At 35.7% G+C, this 11555-nt stretch overlaps 1 long non-coding RNA gene across 3 annotated transcripts in view; it reads left to right on the top strand.

Annotated features, from left to right (window-relative positions):
- The first annotated feature begins 9409 nt into the window (after positions 1-9409).
- Positions 9410-11555, top strand: part of LOC116555175 — a 170994-nt gene continuing 168848 nt past the window's right edge. For 2 of the 3 annotated variants that reach the window (XR_004270408.1, XR_004270411.1), the window contains exon 1: positions 9415-9492. This is a non-coding gene — a long non-coding RNA (uncharacterized LOC116555175). Of the gene's footprint in view, positions 9493-11555 lie in introns of all 3 variants that reach the window. The other variant, XR_004270409.1, reaches the window with a different exon arrangement.

The following is an 11555-nucleotide window of genomic DNA, read 5'->3' as shown; positions in this document are numbered from 1 at the left end:
AATACAACCTAAGACATCCTCTTACACCAGGATACCAATTGATAAGAATTGATGGAAAGTTTTCTAAGTGCCTAACTTTGTGCTATGCACTATGAGACTATTAAGGCATTTAAAATACTTACATTTACACTGCTCAGAAATCTCTTATTTTGTTAATTTCTATTTCAATAGTTTTTGGGGTACAGGTGGTTTTTGGTTACATGGATAAATTATTTACAAATTAGATTGGAAGATAAGACATACACATTTAAAACAATTAGTGGACTAGACAGCATTATACAGGGCTAAAATAAAATCTAAAGTGTGTATTACAGATAATCAGAGACAAGGAAAGTGGAACAAGGTTCTACATGTACAGTCAGGACAAAAAGTCATAAAACGGGCTTCTTGGCTTGGGGGTGCTCATGGAAGCTGATGTGGGGGACTCGAAGAGGATGGTACACTTAGCACACAGGATGGTAGATCTCCAAGCCTAGTATTCTGCATGCAGTGATGACTCAATAGATACTCTGAGAATGGAAAAATGAACTGGCAAATGAATCAGTCATGAAAACTCAAATGAGCTACACTGTGTATTCTACCAAATTTTTGAATTAAATAAATGCATAAGTGTAATCCTCTCTTATATATTGGGGTTTTAAGTATTTGACTTTCTACTTTTCATCTTTTTTCCTATTTCACCTACATCAGCTTGGCTCTCTCCCTGATACTTGGTAGCTGGGTGACCACAGGCAAGTTAATTAATCTCTTTAGTTTTAGATTCCTCACCTGTAGAATGTTCAAAGGTTGACTGTGACCCTGGGGCATGATTTATTTGGCTAGTCCCTTGACTTCCAACAAAAAAAAAGTCCCAACTTTCCACTATTGTCTTATCCCTGGCCCCCACCTATATACTTTTATTAATAAGTTCCTGAAAATATTAGGGTTTTCCATCCCTGAATTAGATAACATATATATATATATATATATATATATATATATATATATATATATAACTTTAACAAAACATTTTGAAACAAGCAAAATGTTTGGACCTAAGACTCTGTGGCTTTGAAGAAGTCATTTAATCTAAGGCTCAATTGCATTTTCCAAAAATGAGGCCATTGCATTTTTTACTAGAGATAATTATATAAAGCACCTGGCTTAGTGAATGATCAAGAAATTGTATACTTTTTCAACTGAATTGAGATATAATTTAGATATTATAAATGCATGCATTTTAAGGGCACAGTTTGATGAGTTTTGGAAAATGTGTATACCCGTATGAACACACTGATCAATGTATGGAACATCTCTGTCACTTTGAAAGGTTCTCTTGTGCCTCCTTGCAGCCAATCTACCCCATCACCCCCAGCTCCAAGTAAGCACTGATCTGCTTTCTGTCACTATAAATTAGATGTGTCATTTTCTAGAGTTTTACATAAATAGACTCATGTAGCATGTGTTCTTTTGTGTCTGGCTTGTTTTGCTGAGCATTTTTGAAATTCATTCATGTTTTTGTGCGTATCTGTGGTTTGTTTCTTTGAAATAAGTGGAAGATCTTCTTTTACTAATCCACCAAGAAATTTCTTTCTTTCTAGGGGCCTTTGGACTTATTGTATTTTGCAGTTATAACTGAGAATGGATTCATCATAAATAGATTTAAATGATACAATATCTAAGATAATTTTATTTACTTCCTTTTCTAAATAACAATAAAAATAACTAATATTTATTAAATACATGTTTTATAATGAGCATAAAACAGAAAATAAGAGATGTATTAATTTTCCATTGCTGTGTAAGAAATTATCCCAGACTTAGTGGCTTAAAAGAATAGAAATTTGTTATATCAAAGTTCCTATGGGCCAGGAATTCAGAACTTGCTTCAGTTGATGATTCTGGCTCAAGATGTCTCATGAAGTTACAGTGAAGATGTTGGTTTGAGCTACCATCAGCTGAAGGCTTAAATAAAATTGGAGGATGAGCTTGGCTGGCTCACTTATGTGGCTAGCAAGTTGGTGCCAGCTGTTGGCAGGAGGTTTCTCCTCACAAGGACTCTTCATAGGGCTGCTTGAGTGTCTTCTCAACATGGGTTCATTTCCCACAGAGTGAGTGAGCCAAGTGAGAGCAAGCAGGAAACCTGCAATGTCTTTTAGACTTAGCCTCAAAAGTCACATACTGTTGTTTTTCCATATCACATTAACTGCACAGGTTAGTCATATTGAGTGTGGGAAGGACAGTTGTCCAATAAAGTTGTTCTTGACAAAAAGATATGTTGAAGTCCTAATGCCAAGTACTGGTAAATGTGATCTTATTTGGAAACAAGGCAGATGTAATCAGTTTAAGATGAAGTTATACTGGATATGATAGGCCTTAAGTCCAATGGCTGGCGTCTTTATAAGAAGAGAGAGATTTGGGGACAGACACACAGGGAAGAGAACCATGTGAAGATAGAGGCAGACACTATGATCATGCATCTACAAGACAAAGAGTGCCCAAGATTATAGGTGACCATTAGCAAGAAGCAACAAGGAGGGACACTTCTCTGGAGCCACTGGAGGAAGTATAGTCTTGCCAAAACTTTTACTTTGTACTTCCAGCTTCCAGAACTGTGACCAAATAAATTTCTGTTGTTTTGAGCCATTCAGTTTCGTAACTTGTTATGGAACCCTCAGACACTGATACAGGGACGAAATAATGGCATGAATATCAGGAGGTGGGGGTCACTGAGGACCGTCTTGTTGGCTAGCTACCACAGGAGGGGGGAACCCGCTTTGATGGAGTAATTAGGGAATGTGATAAAGTTTCAGCTGATAACTGAAAATGTCAAAGAGCCAACTACGTGAAATAGGTGAAAAAGCATTTCAGGCAGATGAAACACCTTGTAAAGACTTTACGGCCAGGACAAGTTTGGTGTGTTTGAGGCATGGAAAGGAGGCCAATCCTGGCTATTCACTAATGGGTAAAGGAGAGAGAGATTCAAAATAGACTGGAAGGATCAGCAGAGGCCAGATCCCTCCCCATTAGAGGGAGTTTAAATTTTATACAAAGGGCAGTGGGTGGTGTTTTAAGCAGGGAGTGGCATGCTTTTGTTCATGCTTTTAGAAGATGACCCTGGCTGTCATGTGGACAATAGATTGAAGAGAAACAAGATTTAAATGTGAGACCAACTAGGAGATTACTGCAACAGTCCAAGCAGGAGGTGTTATTGCCTCAATAGAGGGTGAGGGAATTAAGATGAAAGGAAATAGATAGACTATTAGAGTCAACTGGAGAACAAGTTATAGGGCTTAGTCATTATATGTCGGGTACAGGGGTAAGAAAAAAGAAAGAATAAAGGATAATGCCCACTAAATGCAGACTATTCTTTCCCAAGTAATTGAAACCCCTATTAATTTTAAATGAGCTTTATCCATCGTGAAACTTCAAGCTTAGAGCTCTTTGTCATTCTCTATTGCCTACTGGAAAAAGGCTACACTACTTAGCATGGCACAAGGACAGTCTCAATCAGTCTTTGGCCTGAATGGCCAGCCTCATTTCTTCACCTACATCTAGTCACACTGAGCTGCTCATTCTTCTGGGAACATGGCACAATGACAAAACGCATTCCCTTCTCTCTGCCTGAAGTATCCTTCAAGCTCACCTTCATGAAAGCTTCCGTATTGACAAGGTGTTTCATCACTTTCCCTACTTTGTTCTCATAGCATCCCGCTGACCCCTTTCTTTCTTCTTATCTCACCATATGTTTGTGATCCATCCCACCATATGCTGTATGTCTGTATGTCCCATTAACCATGGGACTCCTGAGAGCTAAAAACAAATCTGATTCTTATTTGATATCACTGTCTGCTCCTAGCATAATCATAAGCACATGGTAGAGACTCAATTAATGATTGTCAAATGAATAACAGAGATAAGCAGAGATGACTGGAAATGTTTCACAGTTACTGGTAGATAGACTTATCTCTAATGAAAATCAAGATGCCATGATTTCTCTCTAATTTAGAATCAAAGAATCCCAAAGCCTCACCAGAAAAGACAGAAATATGATGCATACACTTATGAAATCATTCATTTGACAAATACTGAGCACCTGTTATGTGTCATGCTTCCAAGTGTCAGGGGCGTAGCAGGAGATAAAGTGGACTGGCCTCAATTCTCATGGATATTACATTCCTTTGAGAAGAAACAAACAATAATTAAATGTACAAAAAAGTGAGTAAGGTAGCTTCACATGATTGTGACCACAATAAAACAGAATAAAGTGATTGAAGCTGAGTGGGGGTTTCTGAAAGGTGCTTAGAGAAGATGTCTGTTAACCAGTAACATAATAATTGGAGACAAAAGTTTCTAGGCAGAGACTTTGACTTCTGACTACAAGTCCCAGAGGTAGAGAGAAAGAAAGAAAGAAAAAGAGAAAGAAAGAAAGAAAGAAAGAAAGAAAGAAAGAAAGAAAGAAAGAAAGAAAGAGGGAAAGAAAGAGAGGGAAAGAAAGAGAGAGAGAAAGAAAAAGAAAAAGAAAGAAAGAAAGAGAGAGAGAGAGAAAGAAAGACAGGGTGAGGGAAGGAGGGAGGGAGAAAAGGGGGGGAGAGAGAGAGAGAGAAAGCCTAAACTAGGCGTGGCAGCTCACACCTATAATCCCAGTATTTGAGAGGTCAAGATGGAGGGATCACCTGAGGTCAGGAGGGTGAGACCAGCCTGGGCAGCATGGTAAAATCTCATCTCTACTAAAAATACAAAACAATTAGATGGACATGGTGACAAGTGCCTGTAATCCCAGTTACTCAGGAGGCTGAGACAGGAAAATCACTTAAACCCAGGAGGTGGAGGTTGCAGCGAGTCAAGATCATACCATTGCACTCCAGCCTGGGCAACAGAGCAAGACTTCGTCTCAAAAAAAAAAAAAAAAAAAAAAAAGAAGTCCATTATATACCCTAAGCTTTATTTTCAAATGCCATGTCAGGCTTTATGTTGTTTAAAAAATCAAAGCAAACAAACAAACAAAAAAACTATATTTTTAAAGAAGTTTAAAATTTCAGTGAAATCATACTTTACATACATTTCTGTAACCTACTTACCTTTATTAACTTGATATCATTTATTGTCATTAAACTTGTTTTACAAAAATTTGTAATAGCTATATAGTATTTCTACATGGCTGTAATATCATTTATGTAATCAAACCTCTACTTTTGTCCATTTATATCATTTTTAATTTCTCATAAGTAACAGGAGAGTAAACATCTTTAATCGTAAATACTTTGTACATACGTGATTTTTTGGTGTGTGTGACAAATTCTTAGGAGAAAACTGCTGAGTCAAATATGTTTTCATTCACATGACCAATTTGCCCTGCAGAAGGTTCGTAACAATTTACTATCCCACCGTGAGTAAGTGGGGGTTAGATGCCTGATTAGAGTTAGCTTATTTTGTATCGTATGAACAAAAGGAGAATTGTGCAACTTATTCCCGAGAAAGGCCACCAACATGGTTGGAACAGCCATCTGAAACCTTCAAGGACAACCTTCCAGTAGCAGTTGTTTCTACAGATATCAGGACTGTAGGTGTAGCCCTTACCCACTTGAAGTAGTTAAAAATCAGCCCCACTATTCTCAGTGGACAGAATGAGAGGAGTCTTATCTACTGAAACATGACATGGCTGATTTTTTATGTTCTTCAAGCATCTGACCTAGAAAAAAATCTGAGCGTTCCTAAACTTCACCAAACTAATCACCAATTTCATGGAAAATGGACAATTTATGCAAGAAAATCACTGAGACTTCAAAGGAATAGCCATTGCTAAATCTACCAGCTTCTGCTTTTCAATGACTATCTCAACAAAACATTGAGGGAAGACAGCATTTTGTACCAAAAAACAAACAAACAAACAAAAAAACAAAAAAAGCAACACACAAGTAATTGTATGAGAGAGAAAAAGGTAATCTAAATGCATTGTTCCTACTTTTAAAAATTAATAAGTCATTTAAATTGTCTCGTAATAATTGAAATTTATAACTAGAAGCGTTTTGAGATATCATCTTGACTTATGATTTCTTACCTTTGAAGAAACAAAGGCCCAATTTTCATGTAAAAATATTTTTGAGAGTCCCAACTTAATTATAAACTCTTTTAGTTTATAGTTTGAGAATATAATCATGACAATGAATCTATGAATCCAGAAATAATTTTTAATTTTATTTTAATATCCCCAAAATAAACCTACACACTTCTAAAATAGAAACACATATATAAGGAAAACACATCATGTATTTAGTTAATGGATCACTTGCAATGAACTCCAAGCACATTGCTTGCCCCTTCCCCACCTCAGGAGTTTGTCTACTGCAGATTAGGAATTATTTAGCTTTTAATATTAGCAGTGAGAAAACTAAAGTGCATGAAAGTCATGTGCATCATCCAAACCATGAATTAGCAAAGGAGCTAGAACTGGAGCCAGAGCACCTGAGTTTTTCTCTAAAGCTCTTTCCTGAGCTGGATTGGGACTACAGCTAAACAAAGGGTGTCCAATCTTTCGGCCTTCCTTGGCTACATGAGGAGAAGATTTGCCTTGGGCCACACATAAAATACACTAATACTAACAATAGCTGATAAGCTTTAAAAAATGCAATAAAAATCTCATAATGTTTTAAGAAAGTTTACAAATTTCCCTTCGGCCACATTCAAAGTTGTCCCGGGCTGCTTGTGGCCAGCAGCTGTGGGTTGGACAAGCTTGAGCTAAATCATTTACCGCTGTGATCCTAAAAGTCACCTTACCTTGCTAAGACTCAATACCCTAATTCATGTAGTGAATAATTATATAATTCATGTAGATGCTTCCTCTGAAAGCCCAGTTTCTTACCCAGACCAGGTGCTCTGTACACATTAGCTATGTTCATTATTGTTATCTTGATTATTTCCATTTCCACAATATCTTTGCTTTAGACTTTATGACAAACAAATGAAAGTGCACCAAACCTTTACAGTTTGGCTACGAGGGCCCTCTGCTTATCAATTCTTCAATTAAAACGCAACCCATATCATTCAGGGCTTCAGAGATGCCTTACCATTTTGATTGGAGGAGAAGGGGTTCCCTCTCTGTAACTTATCAACTAACCTTGCCTCTTGGGTATTTATATAAAGAATGGGAATTTATTTGTCAAGAATCTGTGAGAATAAATTGCCCTTAACCATTCTCCCACAACTATGTGCTATAAGCTTGTTTGCATCATTCATTTCTGTCTCTCTGCAGGCTGATACAGTTTGTTTTTAAAAAGTGAAATCTTGTGTATCTTGACTAGTGAGATCGTGAACTCTGCTGAAAAAATGCTATCATTTCTGCTATGAAAATTGGTTTATTTAATGGATTTTCACTTAAATGCATTGTTAAGCTAAAACAAAGAAAACAAAACTGAAAAGCAACATCCTGATTTCCCAACATGATAATTAGAGCCTAGAGAAATTCAGAGATTCTTCTTTCCGCTCTCTTGTCTTTTCTGCTGTGTGGTCAGTAGCCTTGTAGCATAATCAAGATGTAACTCTAAAGCAAACTTCCTCAGGAAATAAGAAATTTGCTACATTTTGCAGAGGACTATCATAAGTATTTCAAATTGCTCTTCTATATGCACAAATGGCACAACATTTGATGCTCTTCTTGCCGGACCATACGTACATATAACGAATTATCATATACATTGGATATGTGCTGTCTGTGACAAAAATAGGTACTGGAAAGAGAAGTTTGTACTATTCCTTTAACGTAAATCTTAAACCAGGCTGACATCAGTTATATTGGCTAAAATCTTCCTGAATCTGCTGCAATAAAAAAGTTGTTTGCTGACATAGGACTTGGTGATCAGCACAGTGATTAAGTCAAAAACGGAGTCAAGTGAAGGGGAGAAAGGGAATGTAAGTTAGGGGAGGAAATGTCCATGCTGCACATTTACAAGACAAAGACAGAGTCTTGGCTCAAACACTCACAAGTTGATCTTGGACAAATCACCTGACCTCTTCGAGCAGTTTTCCTCATTTTATAAAGTGGAAATGATAATCTTGGCCAATTTACCTATCAGGGTTGTGATGAGAATCAAACCAGGTGATGAACATAAAAAGATTTTGCAAATTATAAGTGTTTACAAAATTACAGCAGTAAAGTTACAGCTATTTCAGTCTCTCTTGATTTGTTTTCATGGAAGAAATTAGATAAGACATAAAAGTAGACTCAGCTTTAGTTCTTTATTTTCACACATAGTAAAGTACATATCATCTGAGAGAGCAAACAATGCTTTTATTCTTGCATTATTAAAAAAAAACAAAAATGAGATCTCTCGTTGAACACTGTGATCTAATCATGCTTTGTTGTATTTCATTTCCTGTGTAGTGGACATTCTTATCTGACTCTCAAACGTTAGGGTCACAATGTTGAAACTCCATATTCACTTTTATCTCCTACCTCTCTAACAATCAGTTTGGTGCAATCAGTATCAGGACTGCCTTATCTGCCCTCTAAAATATTTTTCTGTTAATCATCAGGTAATTCAATTGAGACAGTGATTGTGTCTTAAAAATAACAGAATGTATACGGTTTCCTTTTTGATGAACTAATTGCCTAAAATAGGTAAATTTTATCTTTGTGTATATATATATATATATATATATATATATATGTGTGTGTGTGTGTGTGTGACCTTTTAGAAATTACTAGCAGCTCTAAAAACATCATTTTTAAACAAAATTTTAACATAAATCATCCTAACCAACACCATAACAGAATATGTATTGTTCCCTTATTTTAAACTAAAGATCAACTTTAAAAAAAGTTTCCCATACATATGATCAGGTTATGAATAAGATATAGTAAGGAATGGTTCTTTTTAAAAAGTTGGGGTTTTTGAGAACAGAAATATTATTTGTTCTTTTTAGGCAAATCCGGATTTTTTTCCTATTCACTGCTATCATCAATTATATTTAATTTAAATCTCTGGTTAATATCCGGGGCCTCTTGTCCCTGGGGAAAATTATATTCTGAAGATTGTTTTAGAAAGATTCTAGTGCTTGTGTGCTCACCACTGAGCAAAGGGGAAGATTGAGAGTGAAGTTTTACTGAGTTCCCTAAAAAAGCAAAGACACATGCATGTTTTCTTAGTGACGCTCATATGCTTTTAGTCTGCCTGGTGACACCTGTGGCTGCTCTATGGCAGATAGCATGTGTCTGGTGGCAGCACCCACATGTTAAAACCCAGCATGCAAAGCCAAAATTATCAATATGTGATTTACTAGTGAAACAGCCTGCATTTGCTCCCTTTAAGAAGAATGGTGCCTGTATGTGAAAATCATGGAGCATGCACTGTTGGTGGCACTTGGTGGCTTATTCATTATTCTGTTTGGTAGATTGGAGAGGCAGAAGAGTAAAAAGAGCTATTGTTCTCATTTCCATGTGATTTGACTCAGGCATGTTTAAAAGGTAGCTCTTGTACCATGGAGATGAAGATTTGATCCTGCACTGCTCCTAAGGTAAATATTTTTACTTAGTTTGATCTAAATGAACATTGGACTCTACCCTTATTTTTTTCTCCTGGTATTTTCTCTTCTCATTAAAATCTCTGATGCTGCTTTGTCATAGTTTCCACTGACAACAGGGTCTCATGCTCATTATATGCTGGCTCTGAGTTTTGGGACAAAGGTCACTCAAAGAAGAGAAAATCATGTTAAAGACAACTTGGAGAAAAAATTTGAATATGGCAACAACTATAAATCTGTGGTAAATATAATGAGTTTTGACTACTTTTTCTCTAGAGAAAAACTCAAGCCATCAAAGAAAATTTCTTAACCAGTAAACTTTCATTTCACAAACTATTGTCTTTTAACTTCTTACTGATTTATCCTCTTTTGGAAATGTAAGCGCTTAATGACATATTGACTCCTGCTGAAGCCACAAGCCAATTACAGATCTTTCCAAACAGATTTTTTTTTCATGGGGTGATGGAGATGGGAACATGTGGAAGAAGATAGAAATAAAATTAAAAATTCATTGGGAAAACAGAATAAGAACCATTTAAACATGAATTTGATTGTAAGTGACAAGGTACAAAAAACTAGGTGGTTTATCTTTTATAGAATCAAGTATAAAAACTTCAAAATAATAGGAAAGATGTGTTAGCAAAACCAGGCAATATGATAACACCAATTGTTATTTATTGAACACCTTCTGTGTGTTAGGCATGTGCTAAATATAGTGGTTAAATATAGTATTTATCTCATTACGGGTGTACCCAGAGATAAGCCCATTTGGATTGTATGATAATATCTCAACTTCTGGATCCATTTCATTTAATATCCTTGCTCTAGTATGTGAAGTATGTATGTTATTTGCATTAACAAAGACTGACCTGGATGCTGTGTAGCCCACAAAGTGCTGAGGGATGAAAGGGGAGCTACCGTCACATCTACACTCTTCCAGAGTTGGATCATGTGAAGTTCCCCTTCCAGAGAGCTCTGGTTTACTATCCCAGGAAATTCCATAAATCTGTAAACATCATTTGGTTCATGATTTTCCTTTGTACAGTTATGCCTTTGTTTATTTTTTTGCATTAAATGTGAATGAATTAAACATTGCTACATGTGTGCTTGTATGAATGTAATCTTATGAATATGATGTACAATGGCTATGAAAGAACTTAACTAAAAAAAAAAAAAAAAACTGGCCAAATTTGAAAACAATTAATGAAGGTAATAACTTGTTAGTTGTATAATGCTAATCAATATTAATTATTGAAGAAATTATGTCCATTATTATGGGTTTTGGTGTATCTTTTGGGATAAGTAATTATTAACATTCAGAATACATAAAATTTATTTTTAAAAAATTTTTCAGGATTCCACTTTTATTTATCATAATTAATTCTTTAAGACATTTTTCAGGCACAAATCTAAGTATAATTATTCTCGTTTTACTAAATGAGAAACTAATACCAATAAATTTCATGATCTGCTCAAGGACATACATATGATGAAGTTGGAGTTTAAACTGTCTGACTGTTCTGACTCCAAAACTAATGTTACCAAACCCTGTAACTATGGAACAATGCTTGTCTAACAAACAACTAGCTCACCAAGTGAGAGTTTATAAACTTTTTCTGATAGCTATGCCATTGTTTAGAATAATTTTTGAAGTTGCCTTTAAGTCATGTCTTTGGAGGCTATTTATGGAGCTCACAAAATAATGTTTCATTACTTTGCAGTCATCTTTGAACAAAATTTGACCACCTATCTTGTTGCTAAGAGCGTTTCCTGACTGCAACTTGAAAAAATTCTAAAAAGACCAAGATGTTGGTACAATTGCTACTTTTTAAAAAATATGAGATATAGTCCCTAGGTGCTGAAAGTGGAGTCTCTAAACTGGCTTTAAAAATGATAATATTATTGCTTCCCAACTAATTTTGTACATCTGTTAAAAATATAGTTTATCAATCATCGACTGAAAGATCTTAGCATTTGGAGGATATTGAAAGACTCTGAGATTCAGAAAAGATAACATAGGAGCCTGTAATCCCAGCAGTTTGGGAGACCAAGAAGGG

This window comes from Sapajus apella, unplaced genomic scaffold, assembly GCF_009761245.1.
Source record: "Sapajus apella isolate SASKATOON/1434 unplaced genomic scaffold, GSC_monkey_1.0 scaffold14, whole genome shotgun sequence".
NCBI classification, from domain to species: Eukaryota; Metazoa; Chordata; class Mammalia; order Primates; family Cebidae; genus Sapajus; species Sapajus apella.
Note: the sequence above shows the minus strand (reverse complement) of the source record. Positions and strands in the feature narration are given on the sequence as shown.